Here is a 22,858-nt window from a genome sequence, read left to right as displayed (position 1 = left end):
TGAACACCATAGTAATCAATGGGAGCATGAGTTCTTTGGTGGCGCTGCTTCGGCGTGGGTCTGCCGCCTCAGACAGCCATTCTAGTTTTGTATGTGTAAGAAGTGTTTTAAACTTAAAAACAACAACAACAGAATATGATCCTATTGTCCTTGAAAGGTCAGATGTAGCGTTCATCAAGAATGCTTACTGTGGAAGAAGCAAAACACAAAAAAGGGCCATCTTGGCATTGGCAGCTACAATTTCAGGCAGAATAAATTACGGGTCAACTACTATTGATTTTTTAGGGCAGATGCTGATACTGATAGTTGTTCATAAGACTGATAACCGATATTTGGAACCGATATGTATTTATTATGATGTATAAATATACTAAATGTGGCAAGAGTAAAACTGAATGATCAAAAAAATGGCACAGAGCAACCCACTAGCAGTAAGAAAACAGGAAGTGATACAACACACCCACTCTGTCAGAGATAACAAGGATTAAATGTTGATTGGCCAGTACTCATGTGACATCTAGCCAATCAGAGTATGTTGTATACATGATATCTGGTAAGACTGTAGAGAGGGAATATAAAGCCAGAGAGGAAGACACACTTTGCAGTGGAACCAAAGTAGCACACGGTTTGATCAATGATCTTTATGGATTATCAGTAAAATAAAATGCTGACATGATAAATGTCTAAATGCCAGATTTCAGTCTCAATAATCACTCAGGCCAATAATCAGTCTACCGCTAGCATAAAATGTAAATGACTCTTATGAGGGTCTTATTGTAAAGGATAACTTCCTGTAAGTTTTATTAATATTGTCGCTGACTTTACAATCTCCTGCTTTATTTTGAAGTACTTCCAGTTTAGTCCGTAGTGTACACCTAACAGACTGCAAATTGACTGCTGCAGAGAAACGAGGCACAGATGAAAGGTGTTTTCTCACATTAGGCTCCTGTTTTCTTACCTTTAAGCACCTGGCTGGATTAACAACAAGGTATTATGTTTTATAACGTTTATATGTGTTTTTATAAATGTGTTTGTAAAACTACTGAAATTAACTCCTCTCGCTAAAAAGTTTCTGTTTTAGCTAGTATCTAACATGCATGCTGAGGGTGGCACTCATGTTAGCATTGTGTGGTTACATAATGTGAATATTAATGCAGCTGAAGGATTTTTTGTATTTTTTTTGTACACTTTTGTCTTTTATTACCAGAGCTGTATGTCTTTTATTTGTCTTTTAGCTCTTACGGTGTTTCTGAGGATTCAAAAGAAAAGGAATTGTGTTCAAAATTCAAAGTTCAACAGCTGAACATAATTAAAGGCTTCATGAAACATCAGTACGCTTCATCATTGTCTGGCCAGGGTTTAGCTACATAAAGAACTACACAGAAATCATCAATCGTGCCACTGATGGTCCTGTTTGCTTTAAAAAGTCATAAAGAGAGAGAGTAGTGTTAGGTATGTTCAGTGCCAGCCCCTATTTTGCTAATTGTTGGCATGTTTAGTACTGTAAGACTAGATTTCATACATACCAGAGGTATTATTAGTAAAATTAAATGCTGCATAATTAATCTGATAACAATTGCAACCAGAAAAGCACTCGGAGAGCGCAGACCTCCGTCATTAGCCCTATCTCCAAAAAGTACAGAATCCTTTAAAAAATTCCTGGATCGTTCCCAAAATCTAATCAAGGTTAGATCCTTATGCCATTTCTGACATTTCCTGAAAATGTCATCAAAATCCATCCATAACTTTTTGAGTTATGTTGCTAACAAACAAACTAACTAACAAACTAACAAACCCTGCCGATCACATAACCTCCTTGGCAGAGGTAATTACAATGTAATGCCAGGCTGTGCAATTAGCCTACATAATTGTATGAAAGGTTGCAAATATTTTTGCATTACGTTGTACTAGAAAGGTTTACAAAATGCCTGCAAAAAGGCCTTTAATTTTAAAATGGTGTCACTGTTGTTCTTAGTAGAAGTATCTTAATTTTCAAAAAAGGAAAAACTTTAACATGGAAAATATTCAAACAAGAGGCTATAGCATATGGTCCAATATCCAAATTTGATGTCTTAAGGGAAGCATAAAGTCAACTCCTGAAAAATGTGCTGTTTTGCACAGCATGTTAATTAGATTCAGATGCATTTTATATTAAGTTAACAGCGTCTGCTCAGGAGGTGTCCAGTTGCGGAAACACTTCCTTCTCATTCATAATGATGACAATATGCACACAAACACACACAAATAGAGACTACTGCCTGTAGATGTGGGGCAGCTGCAGGCAGAAAACCAGGAAGAGGAGAAAAAGGAAGCAAACAGAGGGGATTATTGTACACGCTCACTCATGTGGGCTTCCCTGCTCTAAATACACTTCCCAAAAAACATGACTCCATTGTAGCGCCAGAGTAGACTCTGCATTGCACCACCAATTACATACAGTGCAGTGAAAAAGTAATTGCCCCCTTTCTGATTCCTGATTTTTTTGCATATTTGTCACACTTAAATGTTTCGGATCATCAAACCAATTTTAATATGACAACCCAAGTAAATAAAAAATGCAGTTTCTAAATGATGATTTTATTTACCAAGGGAAAAAAATCCAGACCTATCTGGCCCTATGAGAAAAAGTAGATGCTCCCCCATGTTAAACTATGTTAAACTATGAAATCCATTTAATTTTTTCCAAATTCCTTTTTTTAACCTTTACACTAATTTTACCATAAAAAAAGAGTGTACTGTTTGTGTAAATGAATCAAGTGTTCACTAATTAAATAGACTTAACCTTACATTTATTGAAAAAGAGCCACAGTTGGCCCAGGATCCGTTGTTTGGATAAACCTGATATATATAACCAGTGTAACAGTCAGATGTTTTCAACATTTTAAGATACATCCACATGTATAATCACATTCTAACTGATTAAAAAACAAAACAAAACAAAAAACCAAATAAGGTTCTGGAGTGGCCAAGTCAAGTCTAGACTTAAATCCAATTGAGATGCTGTGGTGTGAGCTTAAACGGGCAGTTCATGCTGGAAAACCCTCCAATATGGCTGAGTTAAAACAATTCTGTTAAGAAGAGTGGGCCAAAATTCCTTCACAGCGATGCAAGAGACTCATCGCCAGCTATCACAAACGCTTGATCTCAGTTATTGCTGCCAAGGGTGGCACAGCCAGTTATCAGCAATTACTTTTCACTTAGGGCCAGATAGGTTTGGATTTTTTTCCCTTAATAAATAAAATCATCATTTAGAAACTGCATTATGTATTTACTTGGTTTGTCTTCGTGAGATATTAAAATTGGTTTGTTGATCCAAAAATATTTAAGTGTGACAAATATGCAAAAAAAAACAGGAATCAGAAAGGGGGCAAATACTTTTTCATGGCACTATTTAACAAAAGAATCATTTAAATCTGCTTCTGGTTACAGACTTAACAAACATACAAACTCTTCCTGTAACTTATTCAGTTAGCAGAACAAAACACTGACATCTTCATCTCTTCTGTATAAATTTACAGGAGGATACAGAGAGTTATGCCAGGTAACATGAACTTGACATGTCTCTGTTGCTCTGGCACCATGTTTAAGAGTAAGATGCACCACAGTGTAAAACAAAATCGTGCTCCCCCAACTGAAAACATCTCAGTGTTTGTACTACTCACTCTACATTTAACACATGCCTTGACCTATGGGTGAACTCAAATGTGGGACACAAAACAGCAGGAGGGCTGAAAATATTAATAAAGGATATGCAGTAACAAAGCTGGAAAACACATAATCTCAGACAATTTAATATTCAATAGATTATAACAATGCATCCGGAATAATCTATCGAAAACATCTTCCCTGTGGTGTGTCCTAACAATGTTTGGGTGGCAGATTCACACACAGATGTGTGAACGCTAAGTATCTGAGGCAGATAATTTCACATTTCAATCTTTCTCTACAATGTTCATAAAGAAGAAACAGCATGGAGCTATTATTGTTGCAAAAGTATTTACAAATGCGTACAAAGATCTGCGCACAAATCCACAAATGTGTTTACAGATCTGCAAATCTGTGTAAAGATTTGCAAATGTGTGCAAAGTTTTGCAAATTTGTACAAAGGTCCACAAAAGCGTGCACTAATCTGCAAATATGTAGACCAATTTGTAATCGTGGACTTAGTTCATTTTGGTTCAGAATCTGCCTCTCAATTGGCTGTCATACACACGTGACTTTTGCAACACACATTTGTGGATTTGTGCACGCATTTGCAGATCTGTACACGCATTTGTGGATTTGTGCATGCATTTGTGGATTTGTGCGCAGATCTTTGTACGCATTTGCAAATACTTTTGCAACAATAATAGCTCCATAAAGCAGCAGCAAAGACTAACCCTTTAACATGCGGTATAAACATCACTGCGGCACAAGGTAAATTTAGTTGAAATGCTCCTTTCTTTTCTTCTGTATGCACCACTTCATCTCCAACAAGAGCCAACATCCTGAACGAATTGTGTCAGATGAAATGTACATTACATATGGAGTCATTCATCAGTGACCAGAGTCAGACTTCACTGTAAAAATAGAGCAAAAACAAACAGTAAGAGCAGAGCTGTGCCAACATAGAGCACATAGCCAAGGTCTATCCGCAGCTGCCTCTTTCTTTCCATCCCTCTCCCCGTGTGTGCCTCCCTGATCTGTGCTTTACTCTCTCTCTTTCACTACTCTTGTCACTCTCCACAGCCCCGAAGGCATCCAGTGGTAAGACCAAGCTGAGGCTAACAGACTGGGCCAAAGATCTGCCCTATTTATGAATAAAAAGATGCCATGGATGCTCTTGTCCTATGTTGATATACATTTATGCTGGAAATGGACATCAGATCAATACAATTACAGCATATAAAGTACCAACCCCAAAATCTGTGGAAAGCAAAAGACAAACAATACTCAACTCATAATGTGAGAAGAGGTACAATGCTGGGTTCACAAAACCATTTCTTCACAATTTTTGTAAAGCTGTTTGTAACCTGATTTATTTTAAGGGTTTAGAAAAAGGACTGCATAAAACTGTTAGTGATGCTTTTACTATGCCTTTTTCTGCCTTTTATCTTGGCAGATTTCATCTGCTCTTTGACAAACATGGCTCTATTTCAAAAGGACAGGAATGAAACTTCAGCCTCAAGTTACAGGAGTAAATGATAACTGTAGAGATGCACTGGTTGTAAAATTTATGGCAAAGGCCAATACCTATTCATTAAAATAACAATTTAGTCAATGGCCGATACAAATGATGCAGTTTTCCCTTTGACCCCTTTGAATTTAAGGCTTTTTCGTTACGCTGCAGTTAAAGGCGACCAAAATATGAATTTTTGGCTCATATGTGACTCGTGTCTGATCTTCTTGACAGTGTGAACAAGTCATACTGAATCTGATCTTTTTATACCATATTCAGACCATTTTCATATGTGGTACCAAATGAGATATATATATATCTGATCTTTTGGAAATTTACCGTAGTGTTTACAGACAAACATAAAAATCAGAACTGAGGAAAAGATCATGATTGGGCATCAAGGCCTGCAGTGTGGACGCCACCTAAGACTCCCACAAAGCCAATATTTTCTTTCATCTCTGAGCACCAAAACAGATCAGAGTTTGTCCTACAGGTAACATCACCTGCCCAATAATAAATCTCTCCTTCCGACTCTGCTGTTAGGCAGGTTAAATGGCAGCATTAAATCGATATTACAGAATAGATACAGATATTCCATTGACATTAGTTCATGCCCACATAAGGCTGGGCGATATATCGAGCATACTCGATGTATTGCGGCTTTTGCCACGCACAATGTATAAAATGACTATATCACAACCATCGAGTATAAATTAAGTGGCAGTTTTAAGCTGTCAGCATCAATTTCTCGCTGGAGTTTCGCTTTTCCCATTGTCCCTGAATGCACCTCTTACAGCAGCTCTCTCTCTCCCCTGCCCATCCACAAAACTCCTCCGCAGATGCATGTTTTTGTATCAGCGGAGAGAGAAGCAAGGAAGAGGAAGGTAAACAGAGCAGCGTGGCGAATTAGTGGCAAGTGAGTGGAGAGTTAGCAGCGTTCAGAGATGGACAACGAGAAACAGCCCCGGGTCTATCATCCAGCAGTCGGTCAACTTTAAAAAGGAAGAGGTCGAACTCTGTGATGCTAATAAGAGGACACACCTTGGTTGATCATGTCCCTATGGTCACATTATTTTCAGTCTTTTCTAGGGGTACCATCATTTTTGTCCAGGCCTGTTTCATGAGTTTGTTTTTTTAAATAATTCTGTTGAACCACAGTTCAAAAGCAATGTCTGATTTTCATTTTCATACTTTTCATACTTTTGTCAGATTCAAGTTATTTATTTATGTTATTTCTTTCATTAACAGAGGGGTACCAACAATTCTGGCCACGTGTGTAGCAAAACTATATCGGGATATCAATTTTAGGCCATATCGCCCAGCTCTATGCCCACATTATTTGCTGACAGCCAGTGTTTATCTAAAGGGCTGATACTAAGTTAAACCACTGTGTCTGTGATTACCCGTTTTATTCTATTATTCCACTTTATTTCACAGTGTTTTATTATCTTGTTCTAGTTCATTTTTATCTCTTAAGGAGGACATACACTGTGCGAATTTCATCTGATTCAGCCACAAATTTAGAGTTGCATGATTACTTGGAAGTTAAGCCAATGGTCAGATAGATTTCCAACATTTTTGATATTTTGGTCATATGACTTTATTTTATTTCAATTTGCAGGATTATCATTTTGAATTTGATTATCTTACTAGTTAAAGCATTTTGTTATAATCTAGCTACTTAAAGATTTCAATTTTATCTTATAGAAAAACTGTCTTGTAGTTTTCCCCCAATTTTGACTGGATTTTTTCTTAAATCTTGAATTTTAACATCTTATTATATCCTCCTTTGTTTCCACCAGACAAAGGCATGATAGCTTCTGTTTTCCTAAAGTCTTGATTCACATTAGTTTTTGTTTTGACCTTGTGCATTAATGGGAGTGAGGGTGTTGATTGTTTTTAATGATGTTCTGTCTATGTAAAGCACTTTGTTATTTTGTGGTATGAAAAGCACTCTACAAATACAGTCTGGTTTATTGATTGATTAAAAACTTTGCCTCTCTCGTCTATAACAGACCAGTCTGCTTCTGCACTGGCACTTTTAATGGCAATGGTTTGTCAGCTGTGCCGCCCTGCCTAGCTACCTTATTCATTTTTTCCTCAATCCATTTCAAAAGGAGTGAGTAAGGAGTGACGCCAAAGTGTGTTTGCTAAGACTAGTCATAACTCTTAAATCAAGATGTAGGGCACCTAATGTTTTATATGCACTAAAAGACAGGGACTGCACAGGCAGATACATTTGGAAATTGTGTAGCTTCAGTAGTGTGACTATGGAGAGATATATGACCTTGACTTTTTAATGTTCTTCTTTATACAATTTAATATAACAGTTTCAGTTTAGCCAAAAGAATAATGAAAAATGATACCCTGTGTAGTTACAGCTGAATTCTCTGTTTCCTGCATATGTAGGAGGAACTGGCAGAGATAATATAACAATGTAGTTATAATATAATAACAGGAACATTATTAAAGCTAGTGTATCTGTCTGGCCCTTATTAGCCTAATGATCTAATTTTTGACAGTGCACCTCAGAGAAGGCTTATAGTGCAGAGTAACAGCAAACAGAGCCTCAGGGTGTGCCCTCTCTCTGCCCATAATCCAGAGCAGAGGGACAGGATCAGTGACCACAGAGAGGATGGAGGGGGAGGTTATAGCACTCAGCACAACCATCAGCTCGTCAGTCGATCTGTAAACACACACGCGCACACACACATGCATGCACAGCAGTCTTCTTCCTGTGAGTGACCACTGCAACTGAGGGGGCAGGGAGCTGAGCAGATGAAAGGATCAACTCAATATGTCAGACTTGAAAAGGTCAAGTCTTTCATGGTGGAATCAGGGAAGGACTCTTCTTTTTTTGGCAGTAATAGTATATTTGTTGTTTTTGCAACAGAATTGTTTTGCTTGGTTGCTCTGCATGTGAACGTGGCTCAGTTTTGATTACAATTTGCAGAATCTGGTTAGGAGAACAACCACAGTATTCTTGCTAGAGCATAAACCCATGCTAATCTCACTAATACAACCCCATGTCAACAATGAACAGCTATTCAGTAAACATCTGAAGTTAAAGATTTTACAATAACAGTTTCACTGATCAAGTCTGATGAACAGCATGCAGCACAAGGGCTGTGGTTTGCAGTGTGGATCAGGATATGATAGAAGAGGGGGGTTAAACCGGTATCATTACCATCACAGGTATAATTTCTGGAACAAAATGAATTTTTGCAACATCATCACCAGTTTAAATGCACTGTGTTGTGTTGTAGCACACTGAGGAGGCATAACTGATACTACTGATAGTTCAACCTGCCAGACACAGTGGTGGGCAAATGAAACTAGCATAACAGATCAGCATCTTTCACTCTGGCACTAAGGAGCAGCCATTTTACTCACCAAATGCCACCCACTTGTGTAATTCAGATACAGCACAGAAATCAGGTGTTCTCTCCTCTCCAAGTTTCTTGTTTGTAAGAACAACAACAAAAAGTGAGTTTGCTCGCTTTAGCTTAAACAACTGTTAAACAACTACTCGTCTCGTGATGTTCCATGATTATTTCATAGCGTGGTTAATGTGCAGGTCACAACTTGTCCACAAGAGCGTTTTGGAGTTGTTGGATTGTGTATTTGATGAGTTTGATGAGGGAAAGCCGGAATACCGTCTGCTTACATTGAGTTGGCACAGCAGGTCCGAACTTGGCGGCGGCCGATCTAAAAACAGCTTGCACTGACAACTAAAGGTAACAAACCTATTACTAAGACTATAGGAATTATGGCAATGGACGAATTTGCCAAAATGTTGAAGTATCCCTTTAAGCTACAGGTGTATTATGGAGTGAGGGGAAAATAGCACCTGAATAATAATTCAAATGTTTTATCCCTTCTAATTTTGTACCTCCATAACATAATACTGTTACCACTGAGAGAGAAATTTAAGGCCATATTGCCCAACTCTAGGATACAATACGATACGATACAAAATTTGGCCCATCACAACAAAAACATTGAAAGACAATCATATAATGATGCATCATGGTATCTGATTAACTATAAAATGCCCTAGGACGCTAGAGTGCAGAAATCATTTATTTTTACTGCAGTTTGAGTTATCTCTTAACACAATTTATTTCATGACTTCTTTTTAAGAGTGTCCAACATGATAATCGTCATTTTCATCGACTATCCCTTTGATAACCTCTTTAGCCAACTCATTTTGTTCATGTCATAAGTGCCACCATGAGAGGCCATGAAGTGGTGACATGGTGAGCAAAAATGGCTGGGAACACATATCTATTTAAACTCAAAATACTGGCATTCAAAAGATACACAAAATGATAACTAATACAACCACACATAAAAAAATACTGTTATCTACTCAACATGAAGTTTTAAAGACTGAAAAAACTAAAATTAGAGTTTGGGAGATAAAGACTGTTGAACTGCATGCTGTGCTAGGACTGACGATTGGAGTGGCTTGGGATAGATATAGTAGGCATTAAGAGCAACAAAACATCAATCCTGATTTGAACTGAGAGAAAAAGCCAGTAAACCCTATAATGATGAGCTTCTGCACAACAAATAAGCTTGAAAATACAAATCTTTTATACTTTTGTTTTATTACCCAACCAAAGCACAGAGTCAAATAGGAGAACACTGTGGTTGCATGGTGGGAGCATGAGCTCTATCCAACTGTGGAATCACAACATGTGTCTGTGGTCAGCACATCATTACATGCAACTTTAACATATGATCCTCTTATCCAGGCAGTGTGAAATCATTTCAGGGGTTACTATGAATTTCAAAATAATAGATATTTAATTTATTATAGCTACAGCCAATGTGATTTTATCCCTCACCAGGCAATTCAACCAGGCAGCAAAGGATGACTAAGAGATATGTCGGGCCATTGAATGGGATCATTCATCCATCATTCATCAATGTGCAACAATTCAACTGTATTTGGATTTAATTTGTCAGTTATTAGTAATGACTCAGTGTAGGACATTACAGCTTGTTAGCATTAGCATCAGTGTTTAAAGTCTTTGTGTTCACAGTGTTGCAGGCAGGCCCACCACAATCATGATGGTGGCCATGGTGACGGTAGCGATAGGATGGGGGGCAAAGATAAAATCCCATTAATTGACTGTAATGAGGCGTCAGTTTCACCTCTTTATTTTGCTTCATCTTCTAACTTCCTTTTCTCTCTGATAACTTCTTCTTAGGCCAGGAACTTGTGTTCACATTACCCTCATTCACTTCATGCTCACTATACAGAGAAACCAAGGGTCAGTCAAACCAGAAGAAAAATAGCCTATTTGGGGGGGGGGGTTATTGCCTTTATTTAGATCGGACAGCTGAAGAGAGACAGGAAAAATGGGGAGCAGGAGTGGGGGAAGCCCCTTTTCTACCCACTGAGCTAAACTGGGGCCCAGAAAAATCTTTTGAGAGTGCCGTACTTTTTCAGTTAAAAAATCTGTGTCATGAGATGGCATAGCAGTCAGGTTGCGCCCCATGTACACAGGTGGCCCGGGTTCAAGTCCAGTCTATGACTCCTTTTCCACAGATCTCTCTTCCATTCTCTCATCCCTGTTTCTGCTACGGTCCTCTCTGAATAAAGGCATAAAAATCCTAAAAATATGTCTTTATTATGGCACCATCAATTCAATAAATGTATCTAGGAGATAGATTGCCATATTGATATTTTGTCTATGCAATATCATTTGTAAAATATGGTGTGTTGGAATGCTGCAAATAGTACATTCGAAAGTGACTTAAGATGGATAAACATGCTGTAAAGATACAAAAATTAACATACAGACTTTAACCTAAAAACCACATCAACTTTGTGTGCACAGTCTGCCCTAAAGTGGTTAAAATGTGTCTTCCATGACGTTGGTAGACCACTTTTCACTTCACTGTGGAAAAATTCTTGAGTTGTATATTTTCGCTGAACCTTTTGCTTGGCGTGTAACTGTGCCTCTAATCCAATCCAAGCAGGCCTATTTGGTATGATCATAATCACAACAATCAAGCTTTGATCGCAGTCATCTCGATTTGATGTGTTTGGACCTTGACTGAAGTCTGACAACAAACTAATGCAGAGTGTAAGTAGGCCATCTTTAAGCACTCAGCCTGCCTTTTCTTCACTTGTACCCTATCATTACAGCTGGGTCTATTTATAAAGCCCATAAATTCAGCTTGCCACACTGAAAAAGGCCAAGTTACCGAGGAGTTTGTGGAATTCTTGATGACTTTAAAACCTCAGCACAGTCCTTCTCTTTGCTTCTCCTCTGCGCCTCAAACACACAGCCTGACTCGCTCACTAACTTTCTTTAGCCTGCACTCTCCATCTGCTCCAGTCTTTACAAAATACAGGTCACTGCAAATCCACACTGCAAAGCTTTGTTAGCCCAGCTTTCTGTGGAACGTGGAGCTTTTTTTTGTCCCGTCTTTCACCACAGAAAAGCAGACCCTGGAGCATTCCTGTCACATTATTTCACTAAGCGTTGACACTGTATGTTCACAAAGAATATACATAGTGGTGTCCCATTTCTCCTTACTGGCCTCTCTCTACTTTTAAAAATCTTTTTCTACTACTTTCCTGCTCTTACATTTCTTTATGGAAGGCACAGGTAACTGTCACTGCCTCTTTTGTCAGCTGTCCTGAATGAGTATAGAGGCTGCCACATAAGATCTTAGGTTAGGCCTTCTTTGGTTAAAATAACAGCTCCTGGTCAAGCCCATAAGTTTACAAAAGGCAGAATGACACCCAACCTACCTAACCCTGTTGAACAGTAGTGTTAAGTAACAGACAGGTAATAGGAACACAAGCCTCTACACGTCTGACTTACTTGGCAAGCCCTTGACAATCAGAGTTACAGTATACTGTTAATTAACTCTTGGTAAACACTGACATTTTCACATTAGGAGGACATTTCTAAAAAATATACAGCTCATTTAAATAATCTGTAGAGTTACAACAGTTATTAGCAGCTTTTCTCACAATTTTACAACACCTAGGCAGGCCATTCAGGTGTATTTACAGCCATTCAAGTAGATTTTCTAGTATGCTAGTATGTCCCTCCCATAAATGCACCAACTGAGGTACCAAATGAGGCACTGTATGCTGTTGTTTCAACATTTTTCCGTCAGCTTCTTGCTGGTATTGCCAGTATTATCCTGTACTTCAGCATTCTAGGGTGATGGCTCACACACAGTTCACCTGCTATTACAGACTGTTAAGTGAAACTTTTAAAAAGGTGAGTGATGTGATCTGAGCATCTTTATCCAACGTACTGCTGATGAAAACTACCAAGAGAGAAGAAACACACAGAAATTCAATGTACAGAATGGGGTCTTGTCCACATGTAGGTGGGTATTTTCTGGGCATTTTGACCTTCCTTACGCACAAAAATAGTGTTCTAGGGTCACTCAAAATGTACCTTTTTGAAAACTCCCTCCAGCGTTAAGATTTTAAAAACACCATTTTCTGTGTCTACATGAAGATGGGGTAAATGGAGGTTTTGGCCTGTTACGTCATTGTGTGTGTGACATTATTACTTTTGTTTCCACAGCAACGATGGACGTAGTCAAACTTGCTAAATGGACAGAACTTTTATTATGCTTACATATCCACAAGCTGCTCAAGTTGAAAAGAGGGATGTCTGAATCAACCATGAAGATCACACTAGAAAGGCACAAACCCCGCCACTAAAGTCGGCAGTTTGGGCAAGACCCAGGATTTGGGTTGATGTGACAAATTTGATAATTAAATGGCCATTACAGAGGATTAGTGAGAAAATTTTCACATGCCAAGGACATAATTTCTTTATTTTTCTTAAGATTTATTTTGGGCTTTCCGTGCCTTTATTAATAGAGGACAGAGGAAATAGTTGGACACAGGGACGAGAGAGAGACAAGGGGGAATGGGGCACCAGCCGGATTTGAACCCGGGCTGCCCGCGTACATGGGGCACACCTTAAACCACTAGGCCACCTGCGCCCCAAGGACCTCATTTCTGTCTAGAGGTCTAGAGGACAAACTAGTGTTTGCATGGTGTGCCCTTTACAGCAATGCATTTTTGCATCTTCATGTGGATGAGGATGTTTTTAAAAGGCTGTGTGTGTTACCAGGATTATTTGTGAGTATGGGTGAGGAAATCTACAGCTTTAAAGATAACTGCCTAAGTGCGGACGAGGGCTGAGGCCATCTCTGCTACCCAAGTTCAGTGTCATTCTGTAGGAAACCATCATTAGACTGGCTGTCAGTTATTCAATCAACTCCATACTAACTCAATGCTTAATTCATGGGATTGGGGGGTGTTTGAGAAAAAAGTATCCTTGGCATGATATCTATATTTGTAGATTTCAGCTTATAAAGTTGATTATCAGTATTGGCAGATATGAACATATCTGCTACTATTTACAAACAATACATCACTGCAAATATCAGCCTACATAGGCCATACATATCGACCATATCTATGAATATGTTTGTGGAGTTCAAGGCAAGACCAACAGACCTACTTAAGCTGAACTTTATTTCTATGTTCATCCTCATTTCTTAGATTTTTAAGCATATTTTAAGGACAGAAATTTGATTCTTTATTCATCCTTAAACTTGAAATTAAAATTGTGGTTTAAAGACTGTTCTTGTTATAAGCTTCAGTTGTAAATTGGTTCGAGCTCAAATGAATCGGTAAATATTGGCATAGCAGATACTGGTAAAATGTCATATCATGTATCCTGCTCTGTAATTGGGACATTTCTCTGGGTTAAGAATAAAGAGACAAGACCAAACAATGCAAAGCTATTCAAATGGTCCATTTCCATGCCTGGCTGTCACCTGTCAGATTGCAGATATCCATAACTATGAAGGCATACCAAAGCAGAAGTCGCCTGCCTTCAGATTTCATTGTAACCTAAAGGGAGAGCAATGCATTTTTGCTAAAACTAAAGCTTAGAGTATATATATGATCACCATCTACCTTTCCTTAACAGAGGCAAACACACTCCAATTAATAAATTGATGCTCCTGCTGTGTATGTACACTAGAACTGAACAAGAATCAAACTAGAATCAACTGGCCTAATTGAGCTATAATCACAGCTCAACTTAACTGGCAAGTATGACTGACAATGACATATTCTGTGTCTCTTTCTGCTAAACTGCTGCAAACTTTTTATACCTGCAGATACAACATTTCATAATAAACCTAAGTCACTCAAAGTATGTCAAGCCCAAGGTGTGCATGCTGCATTTTCCTTAAGATAGAAGCTAATATAACAGAGCTACTGGGCCAGTTCTGCAGTGCTTTGGGACTGCAGGTGTCTGCACCATTCCACAGATAGCTACATCAACCTGGCCCAGTGCATCAACAGCACACAGTCACCCACTGCTGAGGGACTCTGCTGCCACAGCTGACAATAACTGGACCTGTATTAAATCATAAAGAGGAAAACTATATAAGAGTGAGACAAAGAGGAAAAGGGAACAGCTTAAAAACACAGGACTCCATGTTTTTTTCTGATAATCATTTCAAATAGGAGAAAGCTAGCCAACCTTGCATAATCTGCTATTTTCACACATTTACATGTAACAGTAAGCTGACACTAGGGGTGGGAATCTTTAGGCACCTCATGATTCGATTTGATTACGATTCAGACGGCCACGATTCGATTCTAAATTGATCATTGATATACTTTGATGCATGTTTTTTAACAACATATCTGTTGTTCTCACTGTGTCCACTGACTTTTTGTAAAGACAATACATCTGTAGTTGGAGAAAAAGAGATAAATTTAATTCCACTATCCTTTAATAAACTAATGAAGGACTTGTGTAAACTGGAAAGTTACAACTGCATTGAAACAAAGGTTGATGCCTCCTTTCCTTGTAACATAACCTGAATTTTTACAAACGGCTGTTAGTCTATGTCTTGCTGTTATGTGCAAAGAGCAATAAAGCATTCAGACAAAACAAAAAATGCCAATTTATAGAAAACGATGCAATATAAAATTATGTAGCAATATTTAACAACAGTGCTTTTAAACCTATGTTGTAATATCTAACACTAGCTTAACAAAAGGCTGCCATTAGTCACAAACAAACAAGACTTTGGCCTGCAACAATTCTCTGAAAAAGAGGACAAAAAATAATGTCCTTCCAAAACAGCTCATGAGGTTCATGGCTACAGGAACTAAAAAAAATACAACAAATGTTAATCACATTTGCTGTGAGTGACTGATGGGCAAATTCGCATGTTCTTGTGTAACAATGAACTGATCTAAATGTTCAGATGCACGTGTGCTATAGTACTTGTTTACTCTTTAGCACTTGCAGATGTGGGCTGTATACCTCAGCTCTCATTTGTTGCTCTTGTTTGGGGCACATATGACATTAGCTTCCATTCATCAGAGATAAAATGCCCGGTTATCGTTATTTAAGATTTAGTTGCAATTGATGTCCATGCATCACGTTACTGCCATCCTACCCGCTTACATCAGTAATGCCATGGCCTGTTTTGGTTTTGTTGTAAAGCGTCAGGATGGCCATGCTCCAACGTATGCAGCAGCGCTCAAAAGCCCTGGTTCTCCATGATCGAGTATGGCGTAAATCCTAGTTAATAAATGTTGGATGGACTTGTTGATTTTCTTCACCTTTTCCGAAGAGGTTGGGAGATTTGTTAGGATATGTTGGACTGCTCTCTGGTTAGCAGAGGCACTTTTAGCAACAGCGGCTGGGTGGTTTTCCCTCCTCCTCCAGGTGGAAGCGAACTACATGGCTTCTAATCTCCGTTGTGTTCCAGAACTCTTTTTATTTGGCGTGACAGAGCTTACATATGGCGTGGCTCCTGTCCAATTCAATTGCAGCATCGATGTTAAAGAAGCCGAGGTGCTTCCAAACAGTAGATTTGAAACCACACAGAGCTGGTCTGATCTCCCAGTCACCCATGCTTCTTTGTTATGTGCTCCCTTTAAAGTGTCCATGTGAAAATGCACTGCAAATAACAGTTCTGCCCTTTGTTCCGACCTTTAAACGGCACTTAAAATTTAGATTATCAATTTTTGGACATTGATGAATCGATTCAGAATCGTCCGCCTCCGAATCGCGATGCATCTAAGAATCTATTTTTTTGTCCCCTCTAGCTAACACTGTAGTCATATGCCACCCATTTGACCTAGTTTCTCACCACTGATCATGATTCATCAAACAGTTGTGAGAAAACAAATAGTTTCCCAGTAATCCTAAAAAAAAACCTTCACATATTTGACCCTGACATCAGCTGATGAGATAGACACTAAACAGAGGTGTTAGAAGAGCTATTGCAGCTTCAACACTGTTGCTTTCACTATCAATGCAAGAAAAAAAAAAACCTCCCGCAGAACTTCTGTAGTGCTCAGCTAAAAGTAAAAGGCTCGTCTAAAGCTAACCACAAGTCATATGAGCAAAAAGGTCCCTGGTCCTCACAGTAAAACTAAGCCATGTTATTGCTTTTTTTTTTTTTCAATCACTCCAACATTTTTTAAAAAAGAAAATATTTTTTGAAGCGATCTCACTGGTTGCTATTGTGGTGTCACAGCATAAAGCAACAGTCTGCTGGATGAGCATTTTGTTAGGAAACAACATCAGCTCTTCTGATGTGGTTCAGGTTAATGATCTAAAACAGCTACAGCGCTTCATGTATTAAAAACAAGGCCATACTGAGCTGTCTCCACAAAACAAACAGCACTGTGGTCTGCAAACAGAGCCCAGCTGAGATAAGGCTGATTTACTCTGTTATCTGCAAGGAAATTAATCTTTAATATAGCACAAGGTAAGATTCAGCGAATGAAAATAATAAAAGCCGAGTCAGAGGAAACCTTTGAATCTTTCCTCTGAGAAATGTGGGTACAGCTATGACTGAGGCAATTATCTTTTCATCTGCAGTTTTACACAATTGCATCCGCCAGGATGTGTGGACCAATTACACGTCAAAGCTGAGCTGGAGATGTAATTGGTCTTCCTTCCCCCAATCCCCATCTCATTCACTACCACTGTCAGAGCTGCAGAGGGGCTAGCAGAGTACCGACCATTAGCAGAGGGCCATATGGTCCTTTTCTTTCCAGGATGGCAGAGAAAATCTCAGAGGGCAGTCTGAGTGTTTAAGAGCACTTTCAGGAGGTATGGTGAAAATGGCTCTATTGAAACATTTTAGGGGATTTCTCTCTGAAATCATTTAAAGAAACTGGAATAAATCTGATATGAGAATTCTAAGAACAGCAAATCTACGGTACAAATCATCCCATCACTTTCCAATAGCTATATAGCAATTAAAATGAAGAGACAGAGTGTATTAAATTAAATGGAGATTTGAGTCTTAAGCGCTCTATAAAGGATTGGGATGTTAATTAGATTTCAAATATCACAGATGGGGACCCTGACTGGATTGAATATGCTGATTCCTGATTCACAGAAGAGTCTAACTGGCAGGCACTGAACGGAGGTTTACAGAAGCTGCACACAGCTGGGCATCAACTTCACAAGCCTTCTTATATCATTTGAAATAACCCTGTAAAGGCTAGTCAGTGAGATTACCTTCCCTGTTAATAATATTACATTTTAAATTGATTTTTTCTTTCCATGACAGTTTTTTTTTTTGCTTCACCGTCAAAAATAAGGGGCTTTATTCCTTTTCAATGACCTTACCTTGAATAATAAAAGATGCAGGATGAAATATGTTGCATATATTGAATGTAATCGTTACTCTTTTAAGCTCAGAGAATGTTTTTAGTGGAAACTGAATTGAAAGACTGTCTGCTTGAACTCCTCTCTTCAATGTACTTGCACAAGTTTCTATTTTGTCAAACTCCATGCAATTTGAATCCAACATTCAAGTTAAACAGCGCCCTTGCTTTTTAAAGATTATGTAATTAATCACATGTGGTAAAGAAAAAACAACACTTGCAGCATTTTTTGCTACCTAAGCCTTAGGACTAAAAATACTTGGTCTCATCTTTGCATGACGAAGTGGGTTTGTGTAAGACTTGTGTGCGCAAATATATGCCAAGGTTACACGTAAACACAAAAAACCCCACTGAACCTGCTTTAAACACAACATACCTGATGAAAAATGGACACAAAGAAGCTGGTTCTTACTGGTTAAAGTAAGTGTAAATCAAATGAATAGAAAACTACACACCACAGGTCAAAGCCCCACCTGGCTGTTTATTTGTTTCATTGCATAAACCCTCAAAGAAGTGGATATTCATAATTGTGCACTCTCAAGTCTGAAAGCTTATTTCAAGCCATACTCTAGGTCTGGTTCACAGCATTTGGCTTATAAATCTGCAGTACTGCCAATTTGTCAGAACAAAGTCTAAACACATTACTTCACCATGAGGAAGTCAATATAGGACGACTGGAAGAGCACAAGACAGTTAAGACCAAAGTCAATCAGAGAAGTGGAAAAAGGGAAACGCAGAGGGTGGGAGACTTCCAAGTGGAGGGCATGTGTGTGTTATTTTAGTGTCCATATGTGTGATGACTTTTTTCCACCACCCAGATGTTAGTCATGTCGGGAGCTCAGTGCTGCTGCTTGTGAGGAAGAGTATGTCAAGGTTCAGTCAGTGGGAGAAGCAGCCACAAATAATCACAGCAGCGCAACTGTTTACGTATGGTTGAATACATCAGTGGGCTGAGAAATTGACTAAAATTTATGTTAAATGAAGGTCTTAAACAGCAGGCTTGGATGTAAATAAGAAAAAAATTACATGCCTAAAACAACAAAAGCTATAGTCATGAATGTAATCAGCAATCGGTGGCCATACCCAGCCATGGCTGATAGCTGACCTAATCATCTTCTGACTGTATTAAACATACATGTCGAGGAGTCGCCATTACACCCAGGCCTCTACCAAATAGGTGTTAATGAATGGAAATGAATGGAAAAGCAGTATTATAATTTCCCAAGTTATTGCTTTAAATTCAGACCTCTGCTTTTCCTTTATCGTGAATACAAAGTAAAACAATGAAAACGTGATAAACTGCTCATCCTTATCAAACAGTACCTTTTCCATATTAACCTAACCAAACTAGTATTGTGTATCTCAGACACAGTGCTTCATTATGGCTCTATTATACTACCTTCCCTATCACTTGAAATCATGACTGTACACAGCCATAAATTGTACACCACTGAGGACACATAATAACAGATATTATACAGTAGTAATTTAGCTAAGTTGTAGTTGCAACCACTTGACTGAGAGGATTTATAACAAGACTTTACAGATAACTAAACACTGTGTAACTTTGAATGAAATCCAGTGAAATCTCATAAAAAGTCCCAACAGTTCAAATATTCCCTGACATGTAGGTTAGTCACATTGTGAACCAGGCCTGGGGATACTGAACTGCAACAAGTCAGCCTACATTCCCTGCTCATTCACAGCATGCAGCTAAGCTACTATGTCACTACCAAAACAGGAAAAAAAAACTGGTATAGCAGACGGCTACCAAAGTTTGCTGGTTAGCTAGCTTCATTTAATTTTAATACGGGACGTTGAAAACTGCTTTGTAGAGGGAGTAAGCTACCGACACTACTTTACACTAATAACTTCCTATATTACTTTTGTAAACGCTGTGCCTAGTAGACATTACATGTACATTTCACACAGTAAAGCATTTCAACAAATTCTGACGCTAAAACAAACTTGTGCTGTCTTATCCACATGAAACAGTTGTATTAAACCTACCTTTAACGGCTGTTTTTCTCATTGTCTCGGTGTAATCCTTAACTGCATCCTCCGCGATTCAACCAACTGCTGAAAAATTGATAACCAAAGTCGGGGTTTCTGGATTATGGTTCGTCTTCTTTGAATTAACCCAGACTGATTTGTAACAACCAGGCTAACAACGGAGGCGTCCCAGACAGACAGACAAAGCTCCCAGTTGAGCCAGTTTGAAGCTGTGAAGCCCGCGGTGCAGAGGAAATAAAACCTCCCGACAAAAACCCGCAGTCTGCTTATACGCTGTTATTAAACGTAGAAAAATAGTAGTCAAGATTTTTAAAAAAGCCTCGTAAGTGAACTCTATCTAACAGACTGTGTGTGGTTTCAGACCGGCTAACCAGCTAGCCTGGCTGTCGCTACTTCCTCTCTCCTTGCCTAAATAACAGAAGCAGTGTGAGCGGTGAAAAAAAGTTGAGGAAAAAGGAACAAGCCAGATTCAATACAATGAAGGCACCCTGTTGCTTAGAAACATTAATGAAAGAACAGCGCCCTCTGCAGGGGGGTGGAGGTGGTACACGCCGGAACAAAGAGACTGCAGCAGAGTGACCTCGAATTTTGTCATTAATCTGACAAAATATAATAGTTGAAAAATGACAGCTAATGTCACTCAGGCTGCACCATCATCAGTAAATACACGGTGAATAAAATGAATAAATAAACAAAAAAGAATGAAGTAAATTTAATGGCAGTTTGTCATCAGTTTAACCAGCCAGTTTCAACCACATCTAAAATGTATGGAAGATCCTAAAATATCCTTTATGTGGCATATAGGGCTTTAAGTTTCTCCGATTTATTTAGGATCACAAGAATCTGATAAGTATAAAAAACCTAAGTCTTGTCTTTGAACACAGAGTAGTTTCAAACCAAAAAGATGATTCTCTCTGCCTGTCAGGACAACTGGTGAATCTTACACAAAAAATATAAATAAAAAAAAAATCTTTACACATTTTGAGTGTGTTTTGGCCAGTTGGTAGGGGGCTATATTACCAAAAATTTCTGGAAAAATTTAAAAATGGTAAGCTTTACTGAAATTCTTAAAGATTTACATAATTTTTTTCATATAAATTCCATGAAAATTCCTGAAAAATCTCAAGCAAATCCCCCAAAATTCTAAGGAAGTTAACAAAAAAAAAAAAAAAAAAATCCCCCCAGAATTCCATGGAAAATTTCCAAACATTCCATCTAAAAATCCAAACAAATCCATAAAAATACAGGGAAAATTTTGAAGAAAATCCCCTATCCAAATTTGCAAATAAATTTCTGAAATCTTCATGAAAGTATTAAAAAAAGGGTCAATTCTACTTGTTAAAAATATGTTTTTTTAACATACTGTCTTGTGAACTGTGCAGTGAGGTGTCCTGTAATTTTAAATCTGTTTTAATCATCCTTATTTAATTACCTGCCTTAAGACAAAAGATTAAATTTATCTATTAGGCTAATTCTGGTATATTTACATTGACGTGTATTGGGCATATATTGAACAATATGCACTGTCCTGATCAAATAGATGAATAAATAATATTAATCAATAAATCAAGACTTTAAATCAAGCTCTCCACAATATACAAAGATATCTCGAAAAACTTTCAAGATGCTTCCAGAAAATGTCAAAGCAAATGCTCAAGACATTCCAAGCAAATGGAAATGAAAAACTTACAGAGTTTATTACTATGTTGTGGGAATTAACAGTGTCCTCATATGTGCATGCAGGGTCTCAGGAGGTTAAGTTACAGTTTGTTGATGGGCCACATGTTAATTTTGTGTCCTTGCAAACAGTTGTCTGCTGATTTAATTCTTGATATCTACGGCTACTACCTAAGGTGTTGTTATTACGACCTCTTCCAACTGGAATAAATGTACAGTAATTCAGGTAACAGTGGGGCCTTTCTGTATGGACGCCCTAAGCTGAAATATGTCTATATTTTCCCTTTGGACAGTCAGCCAACACTAAAGAATTCATCATATCTAGTTTTCATGACCTTCTTCTTGATTTTTTTAATTCTCAGGCAGCTCCAAATAATACAGAAACCCTTATAGAACTACATGCATGCATTTATATCCCTGTTTTTCTGTAATAACAAGAACGCCTATATTAATATCATTAATAAGTCATTTTCTGGTTTTCTAATTAATCTTTTCTTAAGATCTTGAGAAACTAATCTGTTATCATGGGGAAAATGTGTTAAGTAAAATGTCTGGGTGTCTTTTACACACAATATTGGGTTGCCTACCTGCCCTTGGAATCTATTCCTAAACTACTAACACCTGAGCTGAGACTTCCAGGCACAAATTAAAAGAAAGTTACTTGTTGCTCACTTACAATCAGTACTTGGTGATATGAAAAGGAAATATTTCAAGTGAAAATGTTCATATATTACATAAAAATATAAAAGTAGAAAGCAGCAGTTGAAGAGGAGATACATTATCAAACATGTCACAGGGATCACAGTTCCGGTTTGTTTTAAGCCACTGTTTGCAGAAGGTCTTAAGACACACCACCTTGTTACATGTGGTTGGCCTTTCCCGGTGTTTACTTCCCTAAACTTACAGCACGATTACTCCAACGAAAAATGGTGTCATCTCACACTCCTACTTTATAAATGCAGAAACAAAAGTTTAGAAAACGCAGAGATTTAATCAAGTTTAAGGATTTATTTTACTGAAGTTCTTAACTCTATTTTATGCCAATTTACATAGCATTATGTCTTCATCCATAGTAAACAAAATTTAAGAAAATTAAAAAAAGTAGAACCTTCTTGCCCCATTTAAAAATAATTTCTGTGACTCTTTACATACTGCACGGTTCCTCTTGACAGAAAAGTGACTGTAATGCCACTGTTCAGCCACCAGAGGTTGACTGCTCAACACTATTGCACAGTGCAGCATCGACGCCGTGGTTGCTCTTTGGTTGTTGCACCACCTCACAACTGTCA

General features: G+C 38.2%; 1 protein-coding gene across 11 annotated transcripts in view; it reads right to left on the bottom strand.

Annotated features, from left to right (window-relative positions):
- LOC121512103 (unconventional myosin-IXb) overlaps nucleotides 1-20,305 on the bottom strand; it is a 121,567-nt gene extending 101,262 nt beyond the window's left edge. For all 11 annotated transcript variants that reach the window (XM_041791130.1, XM_041791129.1, XM_041791131.1 and 8 more), the window contains exon 1: nucleotides 19,890-20,305. The gene's annotated coding sequence lies outside the window, so the exon portion shown is untranslated. The remainder of the gene's footprint in view (nucleotides 1-19,889) is intronic.
- Nucleotides 20,306-22,858: the final 2,553 nt, after the last annotated feature.

Source organism: Cheilinus undulatus, linkage group 7, assembly GCF_018320785.1.
Source record: "Cheilinus undulatus linkage group 7, ASM1832078v1, whole genome shotgun sequence".
Classification (NCBI taxonomy): domain Eukaryota; kingdom Metazoa; phylum Chordata; class Actinopteri; order Labriformes; family Labridae; genus Cheilinus; species Cheilinus undulatus.
This window is presented reverse-complemented; position numbering and strand designations above follow the sequence as displayed.